The 7,605-nt window shown below is 36.2% G+C and overlaps 1 long non-coding RNA gene across 1 annotated transcript; it reads right to left on the reverse strand.

Moving 5' to 3' along the window:
- Window positions 1-6,448: 6,448 nt before the first annotated feature.
- LOC115277252 lies at window positions 6,449-7,196 on the reverse strand. The gene is made up of 2 exons (XR_003902326.1): window positions 7,102-7,196; window positions 6,449-7,011 (listed from the first exon to the last, which is right to left on the reverse strand). It is a non-coding gene; the product is annotated as an uncharacterized LOC115277252 (long non-coding RNA).
- Window positions 7,197-7,605: the final 409 nt, after the last annotated feature.

Raw genomic sequence — 7,605 nt, forward strand, 5'->3', positions numbered from 1 at the left:
TATTTATTTTTGAGAGACAGAGACAGAGTGGTAAAGAAAGAGAGGGAGACCCAGAATCCGAAACAGGCTCCAGGCCCCAAGCTGACAGCACAGAGCCTAATGCGGGTTCTGAACCCACAAACCATGAGATCATGACCTGTGCTGAGGTCGGATGCTTAACCGACTATGCCACCCAGGTGCCCCCCAACTTCTCCATTCTTAATAGGAAAGTGTGGGATTTCAACTGTTGCTATTCAGTAAGGTAGACATTATCCACATATGATGACTTAAGTTAAAATTAAATTAAATATCCAATTTTTCATTTGCACCAGTCACTTTTCTGGTGCTCAGTAGACACATGGAGCTAGCTTCTGTATTGGAGAGTTAACATTTTAGAATATTTTCATTATCACAGAAATTTCTGGAATTGATATAGATTTATGCCCCCTCTCTAAATATGTTGTACAATAATTGATAACTGGCTTATCATTATGAGATCCATACACTATGTACAATTTTATATACAGAAGGGAAACATCATTTTTTAAGTCCCTCTGTAATTTAAGCAAAAGCTCCTTGAGACCAGCTAAGAATTACACTGTCATCTTTGGAATCGATCTACTTGAAGGATGGCAATGCAACAAAAATGATATTTAATTACCAGCCATTTTCCTCCACTCTATGGTTTAACACTCCTAGCAGAAGAATGAGCATTATTTTCTCATTTTCAACTAAAGGTTTTTTATTGAGAAATATTTCTCTATTCTTTCTGTTTTCTTGTTTTTCCTTTACTGATAATAAATATCATATTTTCAAAAACTGAAATGAAAGCTTTTATAGTGAAGTATATAAATGAGTATATAACTACAACTCAGCAATGATAGATGTAGACTATCACTTTTGGAATCTTAATGTGATTCTCAAAGTTATAGACAATTTTATATCTATTTGTCCTCAAATTGGATCTACTATCATAACGATGCTTTTGTAATAGCCCTGCTGTATTCTTTTATAGAAAGTGTACCTAGATGTATTAGCAATTACTCAACGATTTCTGAATTCTCATTTTTTCCTCCACTACTGTTATGTAATCAAGAACTTTATATAACATCATTTTGATTCAACATGTAACCATTATGGAAAACAGAAATTTATTTTTGGGTTTTGGTAACCTTTCTTTTGGTGACAATAGTTGGATTTAAATATTTAAATTAAACAAAACTACAGATTCAGAGACACAGAATATATAAAGAAATATATAATTATTTTTTGGTACAATTAAACATTTGACCCTGAACTTTGATTATAAATATTATAAAGCTAATAATTCATTATAATTTGTCTTAACATTCTTGAATTTTCCAGCAAGGTATATTGAGATATTATGGAGAAGGGGCATGTGTAGCCAAGGTCAAATGATCATCCTCATCCTACCTAGTTTTTCTTCTGGGTTGGCCTCTGACAAAGGGTGGGAAAAACAGAATGTCACCTAAACTATTACATCTAAGGACACAATGGTAAACTTAGATCTGAATTGGTTTGGCAACAAATTTAAGAGATTTATTTAATCATGGAGGCTAAAATAGAAGGACTCTCCGGCAATGACAGTGGCTATGAAAAATTCTGAACTGGGGAAAATAATGTTAACTTCCTTATAAGCATGCACTGAGAATACAATTTTATACATGTAACTATATGTACATGTAAACATGTGTATATATTACATGTATATTAAGTTATAATAATATATATAGTTACAGAACTCAAACCAATATAAAAGAATTAGGGTTTAGTTTAACTAAGTTTATGGAATAAATTATACAGACTCTAATTTAGAGAGAATGTAATCATAGAAATAAACTATAAAACACTTCTTTAGAAAAATGTGTTCAAGTTCTGAAGGGCATTGGGGGCATCTGTAATTATTCTATGCAGTTATTATAGAAGGAGGCAGTTTGTCAACTACATTTTCACATCTCAGTGACATCTAGAATACTTCACAGATTCACGATCATTTTCTTGCATACTGTCCTATACTCTCTTTTAACATTATGAAGGTTCAGTTTAGGGAGTCTATGACAACCACCATGACCTTGCTGTCACTATTTTTTATTGGTCAATACTGGGAAACTTCTGTAAAAACTATTTCAAAATGTAGTCCATTAAAAGAAATGCAAGTTACTGACAGGTAGCCTGGGTGGCTCAGCCAGTTGAGTGTTAAACTCTTGATTTTGGCTCCAGTCATGATTTCATGGTTCTTAAGATCAAGCCCCATGATGGGCTCTGCACTGACAGCATGGAGTCTGCTTGGGATTCTCTGTCCTTCTCTCTCTGCCTCTTCCCCACTCGTCCACACATTCCCTCTCAAAATACATAAACATTAAAAAATAATAAAATAAAACAATTGCAAATAATTTTATAATGAACAAATGAGATGCCTCCTAAATCATTCCTTTGCTTGGCAGTATAACATGAAAGAACCAAAGAGACGAATATATAGTGAATACCAACCAGATGACCTTCTCAAAAGTACAGTGAATTCTCTGGTTTGATGAAGAGGACAATGGCCATCAAGCACATATAAGATCAAATTGCACTGTGTTGGCAAACCATGTATCCTAGGGCTAGTCATTTAGATGCACTGTCTTCACTTTCTTTATCTGAATATTAAGATAGTATGGACAGAATCACTTACTCTGATGAACTGTTTTGAAAACAGCAGATTCTCAAAAGTGGTAGCTATTATTAGTATCACTGAAATTATAAATGAAAGATAAATACATATTAGTTTACATGAATAAGTGTGACACTTTTCCAAAAAGAATAAATTTATTCCATAGGCAATTATTACTGGAACAAATTTTGTTTTCTTTTTTTTAATTTTTTTAATGTTTTTTATTAATTTTTGATACAGGAGAGACAGAGCATGAGAGGGGAAGGGTCAGAGAGAGAAGGAGACACAGAACTGGAAGCAGGCTCCAGGCTCTGAGCTAGCCGTCAGCACAGAGCCTGACACGGGGCTCGAACCCACGAACGTGAGATCTGACCTGAGCCGAAGTCGGAGGCTTAACCGAATGAGCCACCCAGGCGCCCCTGAAACAAATTTTGATTCTCACCACTTATTTGCATTTCTTTCCATTCCCCTTACATTTATCACTCCATAAGCCTGGGTCCTTGGCTTTCCAAAGATTCATTGTTAATCTTTTCAAATGAAAATCATACTGATGGTATATTACTTTTGATCAATTTTTAATTCTCATGTTGATTCCAAGTGACTTGAATATAATCTGTAAGTAATCTTTAAGAGATGTTTTAGAATATTCTCAACACCAAAGGTGTATTAGTATGGTGGTTTGAAATGAAACGTAATGTGACCTTTATTTACACTATGATGTTTTCAACTGAGTCAGGAATAGAATGTGGTGTAAGTGCTTTTATTTCACATTAGAGAGATGTTTCACATGCATGGTAACATCTGTGAAGGGTTCCCGCAGCACCAATTAAATGAATACAAAGGATTTAAAAAATAACAATTCTTAGAAAACAAAACATGCCCATGGAATTATATGCACTTTTGATCTTTAGAAAACACATCAAATTACTAAGTCAAAGAAAAGCTCACAAGTCAGGACAAATGCAGACAAAAATGCCAGAGGATAATCTTTCATTATAATTGGGAAAATGTTGATAGGAAGCAGGGCATGAGAAGATTCAAACATAGGATTGTTACCTGTAAACATTACTGAGATTTGACACTATCCCCTCCAACGTGCTGCCCCAATAATGCAAGCACTTGTCCTGAAATAATTAATCTACACATAAAGAGGGCTCATTTATCCACTCTTTGCTCTTAGAGGTATCAAAAATACATGCTTTCCTTCTAAGTAGCAATTGTGCATCTTTGAATTTCTTGTAACTCAACTGTGACTTTTGTTTTACAAAGAAAAATACTGTTAGCATCTATCTAACTGTTCACCATTTATAATGCGAGGAATTGGTTTTTTTTTTTTTTTTAAGAAAGAGATACAGAAATATGTGGCATTTCCATATACCAATACTAAAGCAACAGAAAGAGAAATCAAGGAATCAATCTCATTTATATTTACACCAAAAATTATAAAATATCTAGGAATAAACTTAACCAAAGAGGTAAAAGATCTATATGTTGAAACCTATTGAAAGCTTATGAAAGAAATTAAAGAAGACACAAAGAAATGTAAAAACTTTCCATGCTCATGGACTGGAAGGAGAAATATTGTTAAAATGTCAAGGGACGCCTGGGTGGCTCAGTCGAGTAAGTGTCTGACTTTGGTTCAGGTCATGATCTCAGGTTTATGGGCTCGAGCCCCATATTGGGCTCTGTGCTGGCAGCTCAGAGCCTGGAGCCTGTCTTCAGATTCTGTGTCTCTCTCTCTGACCCTCCCCTGCTCAAGCTGTGTGTGTGTCTCTCTCTCTCTCAAAAAAAAGTATTAAAAAATGTTAATACTACTCATAGCAATCTACATATTCAATGCAATCCCTATTACAATAACACGAGCATTCTGAATTCACAGAGCTAGAATAACAATTATAAAATTTTTATGGGACTAGAAAAGACACCAAATAACCCAAGTAATGTTAAAAAGAAAAATCAAAGCTGGAGACATCACAATTCCAGGCTTCAAGCTGTATTACAAAGCTGTAATCATCAAAACAGTAAGGCACTGGCACAAAAACAGACACAAAGATCATTGGAACAAGATAGAGAATCCAGAAATGAACCCACAGATGTATGGTCAACTAATCTTTGACAAGGCAAGAAGGAGTATCCAATGGGGAGGGTTGTCTATTCAGCAAATGGTGCTTAGAGACTGGACAATGAAACACAGAAGAACGAGCCTGCACCACTTTCTTACACTACGCACAAAAATAAACTCAAAATGGATGACAGGCTTAAATGCAGGACAGAAAACCATCTAAATATCACGATTAAATCTCTATAAAACATACACCTGTAAGTCGTTTTATGAACCTATACTTTCATTTCTTTTGGCTATGTGCCTGGGATAGTAATCCTAGTTCATAGGGTTTTTTTAGTTTTATGGTCTCTATTATTTTGAGAGACAGAGACAGAGAGAGAGAGAGAGTGGTAAGGGCAGAGAGAGAGGAGACACAGAATCTGAAGCAGGCTCCAGGCTCCAAACTGTCACCAGAGAGCCCGACATGGGGCTCGAATCCACAGATTGTGAGATCATGACCTGAGTCAAAATCAGACGCTTAACCAACTGAGCCACCCAGACGCCCCAAGTTCATTGGTTTTGAAACTTCCAACCTTTCTCCAAAGCACAAATACTGTTTTATGATCCCTGATGCAATTCACTTGCCCCATGTCCATGTCATCATGTGCCATTCTATGGGTTTCTATTTGATTACAGCTTCTATTTACTTTTCTCTGAGGAATTTTGATGTTTTCACAGGCTAGTGGCCATTCATATATTTTGTGAAGGTTCTAGTCAATTATTTTGCCTACTTTGGGGGATGGGTTGCTTGTCCTTAAAATTTTACTAAATAGGTATTTAAATTTTAGTATGTAATTTTAGTTCTTTACAGGAATAGAAGCAGTACATACATGCTGTTTGTGGGAATCTTGAACTCCAAATAAGGACAAGGTGTCTATGAAATATCACATGGATTATCCCAGTAAACTGGAGTTAACAGTCTAAGCACTTAGACAACCTCACTTCTGGTCTTTAGAAGATCTGATGGAAGGTGGGGTGTACACTTTAAAAATTTCTTATATTAGAGGATGTAGTCAGTATTTCTATCATATCATATTGTTATTATTAAACAGATGTCTGTTGATGCAATTGGACTTTGAAGTTCCAATGAAAATTTCCAGTCTTCCTCTATTTCTCCCTCTTTTGCTCTCACCCTGTCACTGTCTCTCACCAACTGCAGTATCTTTTAGTGTTATTTTAAGAAAAATTTAAAATGATATATTGAAGATCACCTGGATGACTCAATCAGTTGAGCATCGAACTTCAGCTCAGGCCATGATCTCATGCTTCATGAATTTGAGCCCCACACTGGGCTCACTGCTCTCAGCACAGAGCCTGCTTCAGGCCCTTTGTCCCTCTCTCTGCCTCTCCCCAACTCATGTTCTCTCTATCAAAAAAAAAAATAAACATTAACAGAAAATAAAACAAAAATCATATATTTAAAGTAATTTCTGAGAAGTTACCAACTGCTCTTATTATATGTTAATTTCTCAAAAAAATTATTGGTTACTGATTATATATGATAAAGAAATGGATTTAGATTATGTCACTCATTCCTTATGAGAAGACTGAGTATAGTATTACAGGAGTAAGGAGCACCATTTCAATCATTTAAATGGTAAGCTATTTCAAATTACTTTCAAATAATTCAAATATGTATGGTGGATAGGGCTTAATACATAACTGGCACTTAATGAAAGTTGAATAAATAGTAAATATGAACACTGAAAGTTTTTATTTGTACTTCTCTCTTTCTTTCTACTTATGTATTAAAATTATCAGAGTCACCCACAAGCTTTTAGGTATTTCTGTGTTCACTCTTTACTAATCCCAACCACAAGATATAACTGAAAAATAATGGCATTCCTGGAATTCAGAAAAGTATGATCTTCATGAATCATTTGGAATTTCCAATGGCAATAGCAATTCTGAACTGAAGGCATTTAATTTAGAATATCTGTCAGTGAGTGATGATTGGGAAACAACGATGCTGCATCACCCACGATCAATCATGCATGAGCTCAGCCAAGGTTGAACTCTGCCAAGACCTTCACCTGACAAGAACAGCGAGGGTGGGACTGGCTGCTGACACTGGCCTGAGGCTCCACTCAAATGCATGAGTCACACTAAGGTCGCAGCCACCATGGTCGCCGTTGGTCAGCAGAGGAGTAGCAAAGCCTCTTGGAAGGATGCAGCTGGTTTGAAAACACCCCGTACGAGAGGTGCTGGAACTTTTCATTGATCTTGTTTCTTCAGGGGAAAAAAATGTAAAGACCTTAAAAATGCAGTAGAAAAGAAATTGACTTCAGAGTCATATGAGCTGAAATTATATTAACGGGATGCATCTTACTGACAAGTTACCGACCTCTCGGAGCCCTGGCTTCCTTCTCGGAGTTCCTGTGCTGCCACTTGGTTTGGTTGTTGGAAGGAACAGACATTTTCATTTGCTTATGAAAGTACCCACTGGGCCATCAATAGTTGTGTGCATTGCGGGGAAGCAAACTGGAGATGGAACAATCCTGGATTCTTTTGTCATCAATCTCTTTGTTCGTCAGACAGTATCTTGTTGACTCTTGCTCTGCGGGAACACAGGCTGGTCCTGTGCATGACTTGAACACAGAGTTGCGTTCTTAGAATATATTCAGTGATTCTTAGATTTCCATGCTTCGGTTTTGACTCTGGGTGAAGATTTTGCCGGCATATGCTGTGTCTCCACAAAGGCTCTGGAAACCACTTTCTCTACGTAGTCATTTTAATTTTGTATATAGTGGAATCAAGCAGGTCAACAAAGGGCCTTTGAAATAGTGTAACATCTACTTTAATGAGGTATCAGAACAGAATTCATGTCCCTTGAGTTATCTTGTCCATC

The sequence above is a fragment of the Suricata suricatta genome, chromosome 14 (assembly GCF_006229205.1).
Source record: "Suricata suricatta isolate VVHF042 chromosome 14, meerkat_22Aug2017_6uvM2_HiC, whole genome shotgun sequence".
Taxonomy (NCBI): Eukaryota; Metazoa; Chordata; class Mammalia; order Carnivora; family Herpestidae; genus Suricata; species Suricata suricatta.